This window comes from Ursus arctos, unplaced genomic scaffold (assembly GCF_023065955.2).
Source record: "Ursus arctos isolate Adak ecotype North America unplaced genomic scaffold, UrsArc2.0 scaffold_7, whole genome shotgun sequence".
Taxonomy (NCBI): domain Eukaryota; kingdom Metazoa; phylum Chordata; class Mammalia; order Carnivora; family Ursidae; genus Ursus; species Ursus arctos.
The window spans coordinates 19,500,627-19,521,877 of record NW_026623089.1 but is presented as its reverse complement, the minus strand read 5'-3'; positions in this window follow the sequence as shown (position 1 = coordinate 19,521,877).

Below are 21,251 nucleotides of genomic sequence, written 5' to 3'. Positions count from 1 at the left end.
AGGAAGTAAGAGCCAAGCAGGAACTGCTCTTAAGTGGAGAGAGAGTAAAACAAAAAGTTTCTGTTGTATGACCTCATCACCAAGCAGGTCTTTCTTCCTTTCTTTGGAATTAGGAAGAACTGGAATCATGTGGGTGTTAAGTAATAAAATTTTTAAAAAAAAGTTATAGATTAAAAAGCTCTAAAGATTTTGTTGTCTGTCATAATCACCAGTTCTCAGGGCCTAACAACCACAGACAGGCTTTAAAGATCTAAAAACTTGAAGCTGCTGGGCTGGGTAAGAGCCGTCCCCCCCCCTTACCTCATCAATGCCCCTCTCTCTGGGCTCCAGCCCCACCTTCCAGTTCCTCCAAGGGAAACTTCCTTTGTGCCTCAGGACCTTTGCACAGTGTAAATGCCCAAGCAGCCACATATTCCCTGAAAGAACAACAGTGTTTGGAGTGAGGAGGCTGGGACTGGCATGGAGCTTAAAGAGAAGGGGATCCAACTGATCTCTCAGAGAAGCAGCAAGCCGAACTGGAAGGAGAATGAGCCCTGGCTCTTAGAAGACCTGGCTCTGCTGATGCTGGAATGTATGACCTCAGAAACCAATGCCCCACTGGGCCACAATTCAAGGAGCTGAACTCTTATAATGTATGCACTTCCCTGTAAGCATATTACACTTCAATGAACAGTTCACTTAAAAATACTTTTAGAAGAAAATACAGGAGACTACCTTGGGGTAAGGAAAGATCTTGGGGTAAGGAAATTTTTCTTAAATAAGACATAAAGAACACAAATCATTAAAGAAAAAATTGATTAATCAATCATATTAAAAAATTTTTTTAATTAAGAGAGAAGAAGAAATAATAACTGCAGTGAACCTGCAAACAGCTTCGGTATGATAAGGAATAACATCAGGACTAGGTAACATTTATTTTGCCATGAACTATGCCATGCCCTTTGCAAACATCACCCACTGAACCTTTATAATGACCCGGTGGTCAGCACTGTGATCATCCCTTAGTCCTCTCCCCCTGGGGGTTGCCCCAAAATGCCAGGTTCATTCCAACCTCCGAACACAGTTTAATAGCTTCTCCTACCTGGAAGTCCCTTCTGCTTCTCTTCAGTCTAGTTCTGCTATCCTTCCAGGCCCACCCAGAGCCATGCCCATTCTCTGAAGTCAACATCTATCACTCTAGGCCAGCACTGCCCAATAGAACTTTCTGCAAAATAAAAATATTAATTTTCCACTGTCCAATATGGTGGCCACTAGCCACATGTAGCTACAGAGTACCTACTACGGTGAGGATGACTGAGAAACTAAGTTTTTCATTGCATTCCATCTTGATTAATTTACACTTAAATAGCCACATGTGGCTAGTGGCCATCATATTAGATAGCACAGCTCTGGACTATAGTGACTTCCTGTATTGCCTTGACTTAATTCCCTCTCCAAGAACTAAATACAAAGTTGGTTAGTTCTCTAAAGGTTTTATTTCCATAAGTCTAACCTTTGGGGCTGGACCGTTAGCATAGAGAGGGAGTTAAGAGAGGAAAAAGCTACTTTTGTGGCCCTACTATTGGTACACAGTGCGGAGCACAGCGCAGGCTGGTATCCTGCTAAAATCAGTTGTCACTCCGAACACGGAGAGGGAAAATGCAAAGCCAAGGGCGCTTGGAACCCAAAGTAGCTGATGCTCCACGACGAGGGGTGGTGCGGGGTGGGGTGAGATTCCGGGAAGAAGCTAATAGCTCCCCTGTTAGAGAAGCCAGCACATAGAGATAAAGACAGCTTTCGCTCTAGCCAAGTACCGAGCCTCCTCTGAGGCCTCCTGCATTTCCTGGAACCCTCATACTGCACCTCAGAAGTGGCTCACACTTTTAGTAATCGCCTGGGTCTGAGGCTGAGGGCAGAGATGGTTCCATTGCAGCAGGCGGGAGGGAGCCCCAGCGCTCCCCAGGTGCTAGCTACAGGCACGAACTGTGCAGCAATCCTGGAAAGCTGTGAACTCTCGCTTCTTCTCCAAGCCTCAGGAACACCCTCACTGAGATTTGCTCCCTGAAGTGCTGACTGAACGGCAAGGGTTGGAAGAAGAGGGGGGCCAGGGACACCTTGATATGGGCCCAGTCACCGCAACTTGGCCTTAGGCTCTGCCCACCAGTCCAGGGTGTTTTCCGTGAGGACAACATGAGGAAGGGCACTCTCAGAAAAGGAGAAGGGGCTCTGAGTCCACTGAGACGGGAAGATGGAGGACATAAAGGGACTAAGGCCAGCTGCAGAATGTTCATCAGATCCCCCCAAGGCACAGGCACTCCTGCAGATCAAACGGGATGCTGAAGCAGACATAGGTTAAGTTGCAAGATGAAGATAGGAGTGAAAGTGAGAGGATTTGGGGAGCCTGGATGTTGTGGCAAGTAGTCTACACATTAGGCAGTCTGGGAGGTCCTTGAGTAGAGTTTAAAGAGTCCCCAATACCTTCCTTTAGGGGAAGGGGGGAGGTGGAAAGGAGTGGGGATACCCTCTATCCCCCAGGATGCCCGGACTGTCACTGGAAGACGTCTCTGGGCTGGCCGAGCAAAAGGAAGAGCAGGAAGGTACCTGGGTACCTGGGTGTGTTACAGATGGGCACCCTGGGGTGCTCAGTGTCCCTACCTCATCTGGGAGGAGGAAGTATTTGGGGTCTGTAGGCTGTAGTCTGCCATCTGTAGCAAACTCCACCCCCATCTCCCACACTTGCCCTACCTGTCCTGAGAGAAAGGCATCAACAGATGAAAGGCCCACCTCTCTAAGCCCCTATGAGGAAAAAGATCCCCTTCTCCCTCTTCCCTGAACTCTGTCCTCTCTCCCTTGACCTTCACAGACGGGCTCTGCACGGTGGGGTCTCCTGTCACTGCCACCACTGCCTCACTTCTCCTCTCTCCTCGCTGACTCACCTCCACCTACCGCATCCCTGCACAGGGACCACCAATGGCCTCCCAGCTGCCAAACTGAACAGACACTGCTGAGGCCTGATCTAACTTGGCCTCTGAGACAACGCCTTGCTCCTTCAGGAACTGCTCTTCCTCTAGGCCTTCTGGATACAGTGTTCTCTCAATTTCTCCAGCCTCCTGGGTCCCCCTTCCTTTTCCCATTGTTGTAGGTGTCAGGGGTCCTTCTCACTCACCCTGCACTCCTGGGCACTGGCCCTGTACTGCCCCTGGGAGCCCGCCCTGAACCTGCTTACCTCCACTGTCATGCCTTTAACTCCCATACCTATATCACCAGCAAAATCTGGTTTTCTGAGAACTGCATCCTTATTCCTAACTTTCTGCTCAACAGCTTTGCCCAAATATTCTGCAGGCATTTGAAACTCAGTAAGTCCAAAACTAAAATTATATGCTCTGTCCTTAAGTTTGATTTTCATGTATTGACAGATATTCAATACCATTCTGTTCACTAATAAAAAGCCAGAGCCTAATGAGATGCATTTTTGTACTTACTTCCCTTCCTTCCAGTGACAATACATGGATTTCCATTCAGGCAAGACCCCTGCCCAACCCATCCTACCTCCAGCCCAGGTGTGTCTGGGGAAGATGGTGCCAGGGCTGGTCCTTGTTTACCAGTGTATGCCATCCTCTTGGCCCCAAATTTTGGTTTAGGAATAGGTAGTACATGCCCCAGTTCGAGCTAGTGACATATGAGGAGATATTCTCTGGGGGGAAAAAACGATACCTCACCCTTATAAACTTGAACAGTTGTTTTTATCCTAACGGATGTAAATAAGGAAGCATGAACCTCTCAGAACATTCTGGAAGCCATCCTGTGATCATAAGTCAGCCAGTCTTGTGGTGAAGTAGAAAGCCTGGAAGTCCAAGGAGAAAGAGAAGAAGCTGGGTCTTTGGTAAACTTCAGGATCAAGCCCCACCTGAAGGCCACCTTACCGCTGGGCTTGTCAAAAAAAAAAATCTTTTTAATTTTAAGACTACTGGACCTGGATTTTCTGTTACTTGCAACCAAAAGCACCCTAAGTGATACAACTAGTAATAAGCCCACAATGACTATTTGTTGAATTGAACTGACTCCTAAAAATGCATTATGTGTTGACCTCCCAGCAATATAATGCCTTGATCCAGTTAAACTACACACATCTCGTTAAGAAAGCAAGTCAGTGGCAGATACTGTTCATTTTAGAGATCTCCAGAAATAGTAGGCTTTACGAAGTGCCTCCTGTCTTACCATGGAAATAACTAGCCATGCTGTTAACACTTGAGCCTGGTTTTCTCTCTCTATTTCAATTTCCTTGTCTCTAAATCCAGGTTCCAAAACTTGCACTTCCTTCCACTGCCCCCAGGTCATGAAAAAGTTGAGAAATCAGAGGTATTAAATTTTGTAAGGTGTTCTGTGTTTGTTTGTTTGTTTTCACAGAAAGAAGTACAGATGCTATCTATAGAAAGTATGCCTTAGTAATCTCCTCTTCACCTTTGGAGGGGCCATTTGTTTCTTGGAAACTTGTCAGGAGACCCCTTAGTTTGGCTCCTTACATTAAGAAAACCTCTGATGAGGTATCAAAATCACAAACAACTCATTAGGCCCAAAATAAACTTATCAAGCTATAAGAAAATCTGGAAAAGGAGATGGATGAACTAGATAGAGGTTTTCAATCACACTTTTCTAACATACTGGTAAATCACACCCCGTTTGTAATGTGAGTTGTAAGTAATTTCTTACTAATAACTGTCTAAGTACCATGTTTACTATAATGAACATCTGTTAGTTTCGCCCACCCAGCCTCCGTTCTCCTGGTTTCTGGTAACAGCCCCTCAATTTTCCTTTGGGGAATACCACACACCCACTGTTAGACTATGTGGTTCAGATAAAGCTGGCCCTAACTCCATCCTCCACCTTCCATGGTCAAGAGAAAATACAGTCCCAGCCAATCAGCACATCCCATTGACCCAAACCCAGGGGCTGATTCAGGGAGAGCAGGCACTGCTTTCCAAGTCATTCCAATGAGTTTTGATTCTAGGATTTATGCTGAAACTATTGGGAAAATAAACTCTCTTTTCACAGACGGTGCTAAGCTTTGCGAACGCAAGCCTAAGGCTTGCCAGCAGCCATTTATCACTCATGAAGAGATTCTGTCTAAAAATGTCAATACAAAGAAAAGCAGAACCTGGAGATGGATAGTCTAAGTCTTGATAAAACCATTTGAGCCCCTGGATCCAGCCATGACTGAAGCTTCTGCCCCTGGCCATTCTTTATTACAGAAGTCCACAAATTTTATCTGTTGCTAAAGTCGGTTTGGGTCAAGGTTTTTTATGTACAAGAATCCTGGGTTTGTATTTTGGGAAAATAAATTGAACGAAAATAAATTGAATGAAATCAAGGTTACCCTCATAATAACATCTCTCTTGCTTACCTTCTGATATTGTCTTGAGTGATAAAGAGAGGAGCCAACACCAGCAATGGCATTCAACCTACAGTTTAGGTGCCTCTTGAAGTGCGAGACCAAAAATCCGAGCCTGCCAAAGTAGCGTGCCCTGTTCCTGACCACGATTCATCTGAGGGTCTTCACAAGACAAAGGCTGAAAACCTCTTTACTGTGTCGTTGCTTAAGGTTCCTTCCAGATTGTATAAAGGACTTTTATCATCACAGCACATTGCTGCCTATAGCTCTTTGGATTTCCCAAAGCCCCTTTCTGCTCAACACACAGGCCCATTTGCACTTTACACGCCCAACAGAAGTTATGATGCCACTTGACGGACGAAGAAACTGAACCTGAGAAAGATGCAGGGACCTGCCCAGCCCCAGAGCAGGAGGAACCCAGTTTTGCTCATTCTAACCAGCAACCTTTCCTCCTCCTGTGAGGGCAAAATGAGATCATAAATAGGAAAGCACTTTGGAAAGAAGGAAACTCTATCGATGCCAGATGTATTACTGTAAAGCCAAACCTAAGTACAGAATGACCTTGTTATCACCCCTGGAGTGGGGATGCTTACAGACTGGGCCTGCTTAATCTCCTGGTCCCCTGGGGAGAGCATCTGCAGCTTTCTCCAGCGGCGAAGTCTTGTATGTTCCTGACATCACTTTCTCCAGAGGGGACCCATCAGGAAGGAAAGAGTGACATCTCCTTCACTCCTTGAAAACATCACTTTTCCCCCCTCCCCCAGTTGTGCCCAACTCAAGCCAATCCAAACGTCAGAGGGTAATAGTGTAGATGTCAGGATTCAAAATTTATAGACAGTGTGGACATGTGTGATGGTTTGTTTGGGGAAATGGATTCGTCATGTGCAAGATACATGGCATCAGATAAAACATCCTGACAATATTACACACTTGGGGATGGGGCAGCACAAGCATATTATTTTGAAAGCACACTGTTATGACATTTAAAAAATTCCAGAGTGAGTGCTGAGCAGATCTAGAGGCTGATGCGATGCGGGAACACACAGCTGTGCAGGACAAGGAAGAATGAGCCGTTTTGCATCACAAAGTGCATTTTCCAGTTTCTTCTCTCTCAAATCACAGAGTTCAGAGCATTTTAAGCAAATCTGATTGGGGTCTATTTAAAAGTGTGTAATGGAAAAGTGATAATAAAGACTCGTTTTTGAAATGTTGAAAATACGAATACTCCAAAATTAAGAATTTGTTCAAAATTGCAAAATTTTGAACTCTGCTTATTCTCTCACCAGCTGGCCAACATAAAAGGCCGCCATCCTTTGTCAGGAGGAGCCTTGGATCATGAGGTTTGTTTGTTTTTTACTTACAAGAGGTCTTACAAAGTGCAGCTCTCATATAAGAAACTTCCCTGTACTGAGATGCACTAAATGTTTTAGAGGGCTTGTTATGTGTAGGCTTTCACACATCTGTGATTTTAAACTTCACAACAGCCTAAGAAGTAGGTAATACCACCGTCATTTTCCAGAGGAGAAAATAGAAGCTTAAAGGAATCGAGTAACTTGCCCAAGGTTACGTGGGCTGGAGGGTGCAGAGCCAGAAGCCATAGGCAGGGCTTCTTTTTTTTTTTTTTTTAAGTTTTTATTTATTTATTTGACAGAGATAGAGACAACCAGCATGAGACGGAACACAAGCAAGGGGAGCGGGAGAGGAAGAAGCAGGCTCCCAGCGGAGGAGCCTGATGTGGGGCTCGATCCCAGAACGCCGGGATCACACCCTGAGCCAAAGGCAGATGCTTAACAACTGAGCCACCCAGGCGCCCCCCATAAGCAGCGCTTCTAACCCCTCAGACACAAGCACCTCAACCCAAAAGGGATGAAGGACATTCGTGCATACATCCATCGACCTCCAGGCAGGTACAGGCACTGAGCTGGACACTGAGACCCACAGAGGGGCAGGAAGATTCCAGAACCAAGATCTCAGATAGGCAGACAGTGGCACAAGATACAGGGTCCACAGTTTCAGGCTGGTCCCAGCAGACTTCAGTATCTGGAAATTTGCATGATAGTAAGACACAGGAGGTAGGGCTGGGGGTGTTTCTCCTACCAACTGACTCACTTTCTCTGAGTTCAAAGCCCTGAGACAGAATATCTGTTTAGATCACTTAATCATTATTAGTTCCCTTGTGCAAAACTTCCATACCAGGCTACCTTATAGCCTGCAGGCCAGCCAGTGGACTAGCTGCCTTTAGGGCAAGTTTTCACCACTGTTCTAATCAGCTATGACTTTGGGGGTGGGTGGGAGGGGGTTGGGGTCTTATGACACAGAACCACCTATCTATGCTTAAGGAAGAGCTTAAGACCATTTCTTCTGCAAGGAACTGTCATTCATCCAACCTTCCCTTCCTGGAATGCTGGGGAGTCTAACCGGCTGGACTTCCCAGGGCTGGGCCTGAGCATGGAGCCAAGAGGAAGCCTGAGACCTGGATGAATGGGGAGCAAGAACCAGATACAAAACCAAGGGTCAGCTAAGAAGATCAGGCAGGAAAAGCTGGGGAGGCAAGGCCCAGGGAGACCCTCTGAGATAAATGTCTTCAGGGCCCGCACCAAACCTGTGGGCCAGCAGGTAGGAGGGAGTGTCACTGTCTGGTTTGGACTTTGATTTGGCTTTTGATCCTTTTGCAATACAATCCACACTTTATATACTGATCCCATATACAAATAGATAACTCAAACGTAACTTCACAAAACAATGTTTACCTTTGCTAGATGGCTTGCCTGCTGTTATTTTCTTATCTCTTTTATCTCATTTTTATGTTTCTAAAAAATGTGACTCACTCAATTCATTTCACAGCTCATTAATAGGTCATAGCTCACTGTTTGAAAACATTGGCTTGGCTATATTTATATGCATCCTTTGGCTATTTATTCTTTTCTATCATTGGCCCTTGGCAATGCCAATGTCAAAATCTTTCAGTAAATGCCATGTCCTTTTTTTTTCTTATTTATTTGACAGAGGGAGACACACAGAGAGAGAGAGAGAGAGTACAAGCAGGGGGAGCAGCAGAGGGAGAGGGAGAAGCAGTGTCCCCGCTGAACAGGGAGCCCAATGCGGAGCTCAATCCCAGGACCCCAAGAACATGACCTGAGCTGAAGGCAGAGGCTTAACCAACTAAGCCACCCAGGAACCCCAGTAAATGCCATGTTCTAAGATGTATATCCTTCCCATACAACCCCTTCTCTGAGAACTGTTTCCAGCTTCCCCCAGGGAGTCTCCCCCAAAGGAATGAATCTTTAGATCTATGTGTCTACAGCATGATGTTTCCATTCTGGCCATGTCTCATTGGACAGGATTGGACAACTGATCCAAAATGGACAACAGTTTCTCCCAGGAATTTGAAACTGGACCACTGAGACGATAATTAGTTAGATGAGACAGGGCTGTAACATATAGTTGTATAGGTTGTGGACTACGCAATGTTAGGGGCTGTCAATCACATGGAGCGTAGTGTGAAAGGTCCCCCCTTGAGTTGCTTAGTGTAGACCGTGTATACAACTCTACATGACAACCCACCTGGATCTGGAAGTTAGTTAATTCCAGGGATAAAGTGGCCATATTCTATCATTTCCACGTAAAACAAAGTGAAAAACATTTTTATATTATCAGCTAGAACCAGGATTCATTTTAGGGAAAGAATTATATCTGTATGGGAAAGTACCTTGATAAGCTACTTATGGAATCTTTCAAAAACAAACACAAGTTGGTGCTGAGACATCAGGAGAGGAGGGAAGCCACACTGCTGGAGAGAAAGAGAAATATTTCTTGTATTTCTCCTCAAATCAAGAAAGAGTTGAACAATGCTATATTAGGAGGCAGCTGGTAGGCCACTGCCTGGAATGCCAATCTATAAGCAGCAGTGAAACCTCGCATAAAAATGCCACTGGAAACATGAAGAAAATGGAAAATTTGAAGTTACCAACACTTCCTTCAGAAATAGGAGGGTAAGTTTGTAACAGGTATTTTGTTTAGCCACATGGGTCACCATGGGCATGGCTGCACAACAGCAGATAGTTGGTTTTAAAACAACTTCCTAGGAGGGTGGGTCAAGCTAAACACAATTCTCTTATTTTACTAAGTGAGCCGTGCATGTTTGGGGCTGGAGCGGAATTGCTCAGGAGGACAGCAGAGGCCAAGTGTGAGCTCATCCTTCGCTTTCCCCCCTACACTCCACACAGGATGTTACCTCCCTTCCAAATATCGGTTTGAGAAGACATCTCATTATTAGTATTTCCAGAGTGACAGATTGTTGATCTGTCCATAGTATCTAAGAGCTTTTGTCTGGTTCCGGGTATAAGAGGAAGGAGAAAGAGGGAGAGAGAAGAGTGGAAACTAAGGAGAGCTCAGAGGAGGTGAAGTGAAGCGGTGCGTGACTTGAGAATGGCAACACCTACAGTTTCATTTAAGGGTCACACCACCAGAGTTGTAAGCTCTTCCTCCATTTCTTGCTTTCCAGTTCCTCTGTACAAACTTTTTTGCTTGTAAATAATTTGTGTGAGGGGTGTGTATGTGCATGTGAGTCAGAAAAGTGTCTGAGTGTCTAATCACTGTGGAACAGAACAGAGACCGTATGAACTGAAGAACTCGAGAAGGAAAGGAATCCATAAGATCCACTGGGAATTCAGAGACACTGTGGGAAAGGCTTGGTATACCCATAGGACAAGGAATTGAGAGTTCTTCAAGTTTTACCTAGAACTCAAGGAAAAAGGAGATTCCAGTTAACATCTGGGTTACATACAGTAGAGCAATGAAAGCCAGCCTCCAGAGAGAGAGAAGGGGTTAAGCAGACACACGGAGAGACCATTTTGCTTCTTGTATTAATTAAGTAGGCTAAGCTGTGGTAACAAGTACAAAACCTTATAATTGCTCAAAGACAATAGTTTATTTTTCACTTACTCAATAGTTTGAAGACAGCTCTTTTCCATGTGATGATTCAGAAACTCAGACTCCTTCCAACTTGTGACCATACTATCCCTTAGGGTCCAGGACCTCATCATTATCTGTGTCCAGCCAACAGAAGGGAGATGAAGCAAGGAGGGGATATACAAACTTCTTGACCTGGAAATGGCCTCTATCACTTCCACTCACGTTCTGTTGGCTAGAACTCACTCGTAGAGACACATCTAGCTGCATGTGTGACCTGGGAATTGTGGTCTAGCTGTGCATTCAGGAAGAAAAGGAAATGGACTTTTAGTAAGGAGCTGTCAATCTATCACAGTCCGCCCTTCCAGCCACAGCTGTCCATTTGCACCCTTCTTCTCACAAAGAGAGCCTACACCCATGCAATCCTCAAGGAAGACAACCCAGAGCTCCATTCAGTCACTACAACCACTTCAAAGTCTGGGACTCTTGAGAACACAGTATCTTCTCAATCAGGCCTACATGTGGCTCCTCTTGGTCCCACAATTCACTAACTAAAAGACCAGTTATCCACTCCACTCACTCACATCCGCTATGTCATGGGGGAACAGGGACTTGATAACTGCAGTAACACTCTCATTCAGAAAAAGGAAGAATGGGGGCGCCTGGGTGGCACAGCGGTTAAGCGTCTGCCTTCGGCTCAGGGCGTGATCCCGGCGTTATGGGATCGAGCCCCACATCAGGCTCCTCCGCTATGAGCCTGCTTCTTCCTCTCCCACTCCCCCTGCTTGTGTTCCCTCTCTCGCTGGCTGTCTCTTTCTCTGTCGAATGAATAAATAAATAAAATCTTTAAAAAAAAAAAAAAAGAAAAGAAAAGAAAAAGGAAGAATGGGAAAGAGTCCTTGTTTAACAGCGTGATAGGATCCTGCTAGGTGGGCAGCACGAAGACCCTCCGCCTGGTAAGAAGGGTAAGTGTCTTGCTTACTCTTTTATTTTGCTGTCTGGGAGGATTTCATTGTCTGTTTTTCTCTAGGACCCCTTACTCCATCCTCCTGGACATCCTTCCTTGTCCATTATCCTTTTTGGCCACTTCTGATGTATTCTCCTTGAAGACGGTACAGCCTTCAATAGCCCACTTTCTTCTCATGCAAATTTGCGAACAAAGGGTAAGCTTGACCCAATAAAGATGATTTCATCCCAGCTTGTGACTTCTTTAGTAATACGATTCCCTCCAAAACTTTTGTAAGTGTCTCACTTATTTGCTTCCATTGAATTCCAAGTGCCAGTAACCACACCCAGAATTTTTTCCTGGACATAGTTCTGAAGCCTAAATTATTTTTTTCCTCTTCTCCATAGCTTTCTCTCAACAGCAGCTACCTTGAGGCCATCTGAACAATAGACTTGAGTGGAAAGGCTACACCTTTAATCTGATTTTTGCTGCAGGGGCTGAGCTGCTATATTTAACTAAGAATTCTTAATGGGTTTTTGTCCTCTCCAAGTCTAGGGTTTACTTTTTTATTTCTTCTAGCCTTATTTCTTTCTGTTTGGGATCCAGAATCAATAGGCTTTTCCAGATTTGGGGGCTGTCTCCATTCCTTTCATTTCTGCTTATAAACTGGTCAGTTATTGCCAGGGACCATATTTTTCCAGCAGTGTCACTGGTTAAAAGCAGCAAGGAGTTCAACTCGAACACACACTAACATTCTGTCTCTTTCGAATGGCTTCCCCTAGAGCTACAGGCTCATCTTGGTTCGGCCTTCCAAATGACTGGGGGCAACAGTTTTAACAAGTACTTTGCCACTGCAAAACATGGGTCACCATTTTTGCAGCTTACTCTATTTTCTTGTCTCTCATAGCACAACTATTCAGGGCTCATGTTTTGGGTGTTTCTTACGTTAGCACTCCCTCTCTAACACTAATTTCTGTAATACCTAAGGTAGGTAAACTGCCGTTAAAAATAGACTCAAAATGTATAATGACTTGAGCAAAATAGAAATTTATTTCCGCTCTCCTAACAGTCTGAGGCAATTGTTCCTGGTTGTTGGGTGACTCCCCTGCATAGCAATTCAGGAATCAGATTCCTTTGTCCTGAGGCTCCGTGCCCCGCCCCCACCCACTCACCCAGAACTTCCTCATCATATGCAACCAGTCTCAGGAGGTAAAGGGACTGTGAGGAGGCATACCTGCTTATCGAAGGTTTGACCCAGAAATGCTCCACACAACTTCCACCTGTGTTCTCTTGGCTAGAACTCAGTCATGTGACCATATCCAATGACAGGGAAGCTGGGAGATTAGTTCCTGGCTGAGCAGCCATTTTCCATTTCTCCCCTAAACCACGTCTCCACACTGCGTACTTTCCTCAATGTGGCCTCTTCTCTTCCTCTAGTTGTGGAGTTTGTTCTGTTAGTCCTCAGGTCAATTTCTTGGGTATTCAGAATGATTTGATAGGTAGCTAGTTGTGTTCCAGGGACGAGACAAGCCTAGGGTCCTCCTACTATGCCACCATCTTAGCCCCCATCCTGAGCAGCCATTTTGCAATAACAACTGTATAGTTCCAGGGATCCACAAGCTATAGCTGTCAAGCCAAATCCAGCCCATTGCCTGTTTTTTAAATAAAGTTTTATTGGAACATAGATGCGCTCATTTATTTACATATTACTTATGGCTGCTTCCACACTCAAACAGTAGTACTGAGTGTCTGCAACTGAAACTATATGGCCCGCAAACCCTAAAGTAGTTCGTATTTGGCACCTTTACAGAAAAAGTTTGCTGACCCCGGCTTTTTAAGGCGGAGGCTGGAACTATTGCAGCCATCTTGCCACCACAAGGGGGAGTCTGGAAGTGCTGGTCCCCACCACATGACTGCTGAAAATAAGCCAATCAAACAGAAGGCAGCGCCTAGAGATGGAGAGAAACCAAGTCCTGTTGACCTAATTTGAGCCATGAAGCCAGCCACTCCTGAAGCCAACCCAGCCTTGGGCTTTTTAGTTAGTTGATCTGATACATTTCCTTTTTCCCTTAAACCAATTTGAATGAGTTTCTGTCTCAACAGAAAGGGACCTAACTGATAACCTCTCCTACCCTAGCAATGGCAGGGAGTGGGCTAGAAAGCGATACTTATCTTATACTTAAGAATAGTACTAAAACTTCAGTCTGACTTAGCCCACCAATAGGTCACACTTGAACTGTGGACGAGAGCTACTGAGGCATGACCAACATGTGACACTTCCCCAGTGTAACCCTGCAAAGCTATTGAGTCACCGATCACTGGGAGCTTCCTTTGAATGTTTCATGTCTCTGTCTGAACAGATCGAATTTCTCGAAGCAGGTGAATGTGAAAGGCAAGGGTTCAACAAGGCAGCTGCTTAATCATCCCTTAGCCCTAGGAGACCTTGGATAAAACCTGGCCAAGAAACAAAGCAGAGATTTTTTTTCAGTCTGGCCTGTCCTGGAAAGGCCCTATGTCATCTACACAATGAAACATAATAAGCAGTCTCTCTTCCAGGACGAGCCCTCAGAGTTCTCTGCAGGTGCATTGGCAGAACATGGAGGGGTTGGCAAAGGGCAGGTGGCTTTGTTCCCCCTGCTGCCTCCTCCTTAGAAGTTGCTCATTACAGAGCGAGACGGCGGTGTTATATAACACAAACTCAGCCTAATTCTGCTAGAGTACAAGGAAGAGCAAAATATCTCATTGTCCTCAGTACATAGCAGACAGACCATATATAGGACTCTTTAGACCTTGACAGACGAGCAGTGCATTGAAGTCATAATATGCCCTGGACTTCCTGTGAGGTGCCCCCTGATGAAGGCAAACCCTTGTTATGGGATAAGAACCTTCTACACTAGGTTAGCAAAGCCTGTATTTCTAATAATTTTTGGCTTTGGCCAAGCAACTTCCCTCCAAGGATCTCCAAGAGCCTTGCAAACATTTGCTACAAAATAACTTTACACACACACATACACACCTACAACCATACTTACTCTTTAGAATCTCCCTTGTGAATAAGTGAAAAATAATGATACACACTCCCTTTTAATTAACAAACACCTACTCCTATAACCATATATTGCCTGTGACACAAATAAGAAATATATCACCCAGGAGATGGAAATGGGTCTGGACGCTTTTTAGCCCTTTGTGAAAGTATGGGACCACTGTGTAAACAATGTGGTTTCTGAGCGGAAGTACACAGGGCAAGAATTTTTACTCCACTGAAGCACAAAAAGCCAGAAGCCCAGGAGGCCGTGAGTGTGTGGACAGTCCTGCGTACACCTAGCTGAGCTCAGTCAGACGTGCCCAGGCCCCTCCTCGGAGTCAATTGACGAGGACTCACGATTGGCGGCCGATCAGAGGAAGTTTGACTCAGGGAAATAAACAGTAGGTAGGCCAAAACGAAAGTTTAAATCCTGGTCAGCTAGGAGAGAAACATAGGTTGAATCTAGAGATGTCGAGGTGAGGGGCGAGGCTAGTTCATGTGTCGAAAAATAAGACGGAACCTGAGAAGGTCAGGTAGGGAGGTCAAGCGCAAGGTGAGTCGGGGCAAATGGTCCAGAAAAGAATATGAATATAATGAGAGAGGGAGAGAAGAAAGAGAGATTTATTTTCAGAAACTGGCTCATGCAATTGTGGGGGCTGACAACACTGAGATCTGTAGAGAAAGCCAGCAGGCTAGAAATTCTAGCAAGAGCTGCTGTTGCAGCTTGAGTGCAGAACACACAGGGCAGGCCAACAGGATCTCAACGCAGGAGGCGACATTCCTGTTAGTCTTGAGGTAGAATTCCTCCCTCTCCAGGAAACCTCCGTCTTTGCCTTTGAGACCTTCAAATGATTAAATGAGGTCCACCCACATTATGGAGAGTAACCTGCTTTATTTGAAGTCAACTGATCGTGTTAACCATGTCTACAAAGTGCTTCCTGGCAACATCTAGACTAGTGTTTGACCGAACACCTGGGCACCATAGCTTAGCCAGCTGACACATAAAATTAACCATCGCGTGGTGTTTAATGACACCAAACAGAACCAGATGCTTACTAAGTTCCTTCCATCACAGAGATTTAAGGCTAGGAGAAACTCTATAGAGTTTTTAAAACAAAAACAAAAACAAACACAAAAACAAACAAACAAAAAAACCAGACAGTGGTGAAGAGTGACCCTTGGGTCATCCAAAAGAGAAACACAGACTTAGGTCTCCTAAACCCCAGTCCAGCGCTTTTTCTCAAACTCTGGAGCTAGGCATCCTGGGCCCCAGTGCCAACACCCACACAGTTTCTTTTTTGATCAAACTTCGTGGGGTGTAAAAACAGACATATGCCTTTAAATGAGAGCCAGCTAGATCACATTCTAATCATCCAAATATCTATTTCTTCAATAACTTCAGGAGGAAGTTAGGGATAGCAAAGGCTAAGGACAACAACAAAATGCAAGAGTTTCCAAGAGTCTGGAAAACATATGTGGACTTGGAGCCTTGCCTTTATGGATTTTAATTCTAAGTCAACCTCATCTAAGCAGCAACTACTCTGGGAATTCTCGTTTGCACCTATGTTCATCTATTTGCAAAAATGAGTTTCATCAACATGGGCCTGCTTGTCAAGATGGGGTTGTTTACGTTTCCCATCTTTTAGGGCTAAAATGGTGAAATCAGCTTGTTTCTGACTTTTTGTGAATGAAATAGCAGTGCTTGCTGTGTGGAACCATCTGGCTCATGCACAGCACGAATTGTTTGCATCAAACCCTGCCTGGCATCCCTCTGAGGTCAGAATCCTCCTATGGCCGCGGTGCCTCCAGGAAGTGCTTAGAGCCACGAAAAATTTGGCAAAAATAACCCACAAGAGCATCATGATGCAAAAACCCTTTCCACAGCGGAACAGTTACCAGACAAGCCGGGCACTTTTCTGTGGGAACCAGGGTGTGCTTGAAGAAATCACTCAGAGACCAAGGCAGAGAGAAATGATCTGCTACCATTCTCCCAATTTGGCTTGATTTTATTTCTCTAAAACCACAGTTTGCAATGTGTGGGTGTTACCATGCTGGGTTTTTTCCCCTAGCAGAAATAACAACCATGAAAACCTCCACACTGCACTGGAGCATGTGTTTGTCAATTCGAGGGGTATCTATTGAAGAAAGCTAATAGCTGATTCAGTGCTTACTGTGAGCCAAGGAATGTTCTGAGCATGTTACATTAACCCACTCGTTGAATCCTCACAACTACCTGGTGAGGTAGATACCATCAGTACTCTCATTTTTTTAACTGTAAAAATGAAACAGAGAGAGGTTAAGTTAGAAGACTAAATTCCCAAAATAAGGGTCATAGTCAATCAGTTCTAAAGCAAATTTTTGTCACATGTTAGCACCATTGAAATTAGGACATGCCCTACAGTTGCTGGCATATTAGCATTGTGTTCTCATTTAATTGGCAGCTTTTTCTTCTTTCTCGGTGATGCTTAAAGCAATGATGTGTCTTATAGTCAATAACATCTTAAATTTGATGAGATACGGAGCGTGGGAGAGCCAAGGCAAAACCCAGGCAGTTTGGTTCTGGAGTCCAGGTTCTCAGGCCATGCGGCGAGAAGCAAAGGGGAAGAACAGGCTTTGATTTCAACCAGGAGTTCAGAAGTACTGTGAATAGGATTTCCAAGAAGACCACACCATTTGCATAGTTCTTAAATTGGTCATTAAAAAACAAAACTTTACTTAGTTGGTTTTGAAATGGAAAAAAAGCCAACGCAGCCTAAGCCAGTTTCTTGGTCTTTTTATTTTTTCTTTAATCCTCAATGCTTTTTGATAAACAAAAAGCTCATACTGGTTCCCTCCCCTGGACACCCCCAGGAATTCTGATATGCTGAACTTACCGTCACCCCACTCAGAGTGAGAATCTTTGGCCTGAAGAATATCCAAAGATTCTCTTGTTCTGTGTACAATTATGCACGGGATTCGATCCGCCTTGGTCGTCCCCTATCTTCTTGAGCATAATAATATTCACACAGCACTAAACTTAGAATTTTCAAAAAGAGTGAGGGTGAATCAAAGGGTGAAGAGGGAGTGAGGGGGTGTGTGCGTGTGTGTGTGTGTGTGTGTGTTGTTGTTGTTGTTGTTTTTCTTTGTTTTATATTTTGGGTTGGTAGGAAGGAAATCACTATCTAAAAAAAGAAAGAAAATCTGTCATTTAAACCAATTTATTATTCCCAGTTTTTCTATCAACAAAACATTGATTTTTGTTGTCCAGGAAACTAGAGCGAGTTTCTGCAGAATTAATTACCTCATTCCAGACCAAGGGGTCACTAGGAACTCTCTTTTCAACTCTGTTTTCATAGGAAACAAAGGCCCTTCCTTGTAGCTCACCTGAGTCTCTCTCCAGTCTGAAACCTGAGCCTCTCCTCATTCCTGGGATTTCGCACTTCCTGCTGCAAACCATATGTTAGGTTATAACGGAAAACCCTACAGTTACAGTTGGGGAGGATGGGGGAGAAACGATGAGGTCACAAATCCCTGTAGGAGGCAATCACAGCTCTACCCCTAAGCTGCTAGAAAAACATGTTCCAATAAATTAGCTTGTTTTCATAGCCCTTCAACGTCAACATTTGGCTCCTAATGGTTGGAAGTGTCTCTCCCTCTACTCTGTGTCGTAAGTGGACTCTTTCTAGACATCTGCAAAAGCTCGTGGCTAACCCGCCCTGACCTGTAATCTGCCTGGATTTTGTTCCCTGCACCTGGAAAGTTATTTTAATTAGATGCATTTTTATCCTTCTCTTTTCTTTGGTGGAGACACTGCATACAGAGGGCCTGGGGGGGGAGGTGGGGCCTCCAGAGTTACTAACTCAGACTGAGGCCTCTTAGGGGGCTTGGGTGGTGCTGAGGACCCACCTGGGATTCCAGCAAAAGATGCCTGAAGTATCCGGGTGAGAGCACCAGGGGACAATTTTCCCTCCCCAGGGCACAAGGATGGGAATGAAGGCACACTGACGTGCACCACTGCGGGAAGGAAGACCCCGGCACCCAGGAGTACTCCAGGTGCCAATCTGAGCCAAAAGAAAGTCATCGCCCAGGATGAAAATGCTGCCATTTTCCCTTAAGTGGAGGACAACAGGCATGTGTCTTTAAACATGACTGGCAGAGAACTGACTCAGGTCAGAATGGTGGAGGAGAAAGAAACAGGATTCGAAATCTAGCAGACCCACCTTGAATCCCGGCTCTGCCACTTGCTAGCTGGGTGATCCGCAGTGGATTACCTGAGCTCTCTGAACCTCTGTTTCCTCCTCTGTAGAATGAAGCTTACAACATAAAGTAGGACTCTCGTGAGACTTAAATTATGTATTTACAGCGCCTGACACAAAAAGGCACGGAGTCGATGCTCTGCCGCCGTGCAACGCATCATCCCGATGTTCATGACTTACTGTCTCTGCATGAGGGGATTAGGGCCACACCTCTGCTTAGCAGGGAGCATCTCTCCAAGACAGCAATTACAGTCCGATTATTCCTCCCCAACTAAGCTCTGACTTATCCCATTCTTCAACACATCTCAGCCACTTTTCTCTAGGGTCTAGTGGGCCTCAGATGTTAGATCTGGGCTTATTCCACTCCCCCTAACAAGAGACCAGGCATGTGGACATCTCTGGCCTTGTAGGAACTCTATGCTATTTGGACCAAGTGGATTAATGTGGCAAACAATTCGCTGTCTTGCGTGCTTTCAAAAACAACTTGAAGGTGTATCCTTCCTTTCTTCCAGTTGTTTTCTTGAATTTATTTTTACAATAAGCACATTCTGGAAGCCACGGGGTCTATGGCTGCTTCCATTAATCCTTTCAATGGCCTAGATGACTTTAAAATCCCCCTTCTGCCTGATTTGAGAACACTGTCTCCTCCATGAAGCCCTCTCTGGCTGCCCAGCACCCGCAGCGCCCTCCCTTTCCAGAACTCCTGCGCACTGCTAATCAGCACCAGATGCCTTAGCAGGGAGCGCTCCTCTTGCTCCATAGCGCTGTGGTCATTGCTCCTGATTGCTCTGAAGTCCCTTGGTGAGGGTTGCCAGATAAAATATAGGCTGCCCAGTTAAACTTGAATTTCAGAGAAGCAACAAATACCTTCTCAGTATAAGTATGTCCCAAGTATTACGTCCATACTTTTGTCTGCTACATCTGGCGACAGTAAGGCCAGCCTGCATGCTTCTGCACCTACAACAGCTCTTAGCATGGAAGTGAGACTGTTCCAGGCCACGTGGTAAATAATTGTTGGTAATAACAACAACGAGAATAACGGCTGACGTTGATCAAGCATCGAGCACCTCCATTTGCCAGATACTGTGCTAAATCCATAGACAAGGTCAAGGAGAGGACAGGTATGCGTACATTTATACACAACACAAGGTGGAATATGATTGTTTTTTAAAGGCAATGTAGCTTAAAGATTGAGGGGAGGTCCTCTAAGCCATCTAACCTAGCTCTGTCATGTACTGTCCCCGTGACACTGGGTGCTTACCTAATCTTTCCTTATTCTCCCCATTCATAAAATGATGTCTTTCCTCCTGTAACTGTTTTCTTGACATAATACATTGGAGGTAAATGAGATAATATATTAAGGACAAAACACAGCACCCATCATGCAGTGAGGGAAGTTTTCAGGAACTGTTAAAGACATCTTGGTAGTAGAGATGGTGTCACTCTTGAAGTTTGGAGAGGGATGCACTTTGGCCTGAGTGGTCAATAGAGTCTTCCAGAACTGGTAAATTTGTCAAGTCGGGGGCAATTCCAAGAGAGGAGGAAAGTTGAAGACAGTTTGAGGAAATGGGCGAGGAGACTTATTTGCCAGAAATCAGCAAATGAGCTGCTTCAGTTTGCATGGGATTAATTAAAAACTTTCTTTACCATCAAAAATACTCTGTTAATCTAAATAAATTTTAAGTCCTCATAGCTAAAAAATTTGCTGTCTTGACTTACAGCGATTTACAGATCTAGGGACACAAGTTTAATATTTGGTGATTGGATGAATTTTTTTAAAAGGGAACCACCACATACTATTCTAACTTGATTTCTTAGCTTATCAAACTGAGATAACCAAGGCATTGAGATATTTATTGACTATGATTCTATCAGTTGACAACAAAAAGAGTTGTATTTTGTTGGTAATGAACCTTGAGAATCCAGAAATTCCTTTTGCCCCTTCTTTCCTACAGGAAGACTAGGGTACAGACCCATGGGCCTAGCACTTGGGACCTTTTGCAGGATCTGGGCTTCCGCTGGGGTTTCTGCTCAGAGCTGGGGCTGTGGGAATGAAACCAGAGAGGGTGCCAGATGGCAGGGTGTGGGAAGTCTCGGGCTGGAAAGAGATGGCCAAGATAAACAAGCGACTGGAGGTCTGAGAAATGAATGGATAAACATCCAGACCAAAGTCAACAGTGCTGGAGAATCCAACCCGTTCTCCACAGCCGGGGAGGTTTTGACACATGAGTTCAATCTCAAGTCCTTGAAAGAACTTTTGTGCATGTGATTCTGAAGCATCCCTGCCTTGGGGCACTGGGTGTGGGGAGATCACGCAGTTCCTGTAGCAATGCAGGAATTGTTCGATTTTCATCAGTCTGATGAATTCGTAAGATTGCTGAGTTGTCAGCGCATGACTGGACACTGTTTGATATTAAGGAGATAACGTTCATTTTTATAGTCTGACATTAGCGTGTTTATGTTTTTAAAAGAATCTTCGTCTTTTAAAACTACATACTAAACATTTATAGACGAAATGATAGGATGTGGATTTGCTTCAAAGTAATCCAGGGTTGGAAGGTGGGGATTAGCCATAAATTGATAATTATTTAAACTTCAAGAGCATTATATTATTTTTCTCTACTTTTATATACGATCCGTGAAATTTCCCATAATACAAAGATTTAAATAAAAGCTATCGAGACATACTTATTTCGTATCATAAAAAGAATCCAAACTAGGATCTAACAGAATATATGTCTGGGTTTTGTTCTTTTTTTTTTT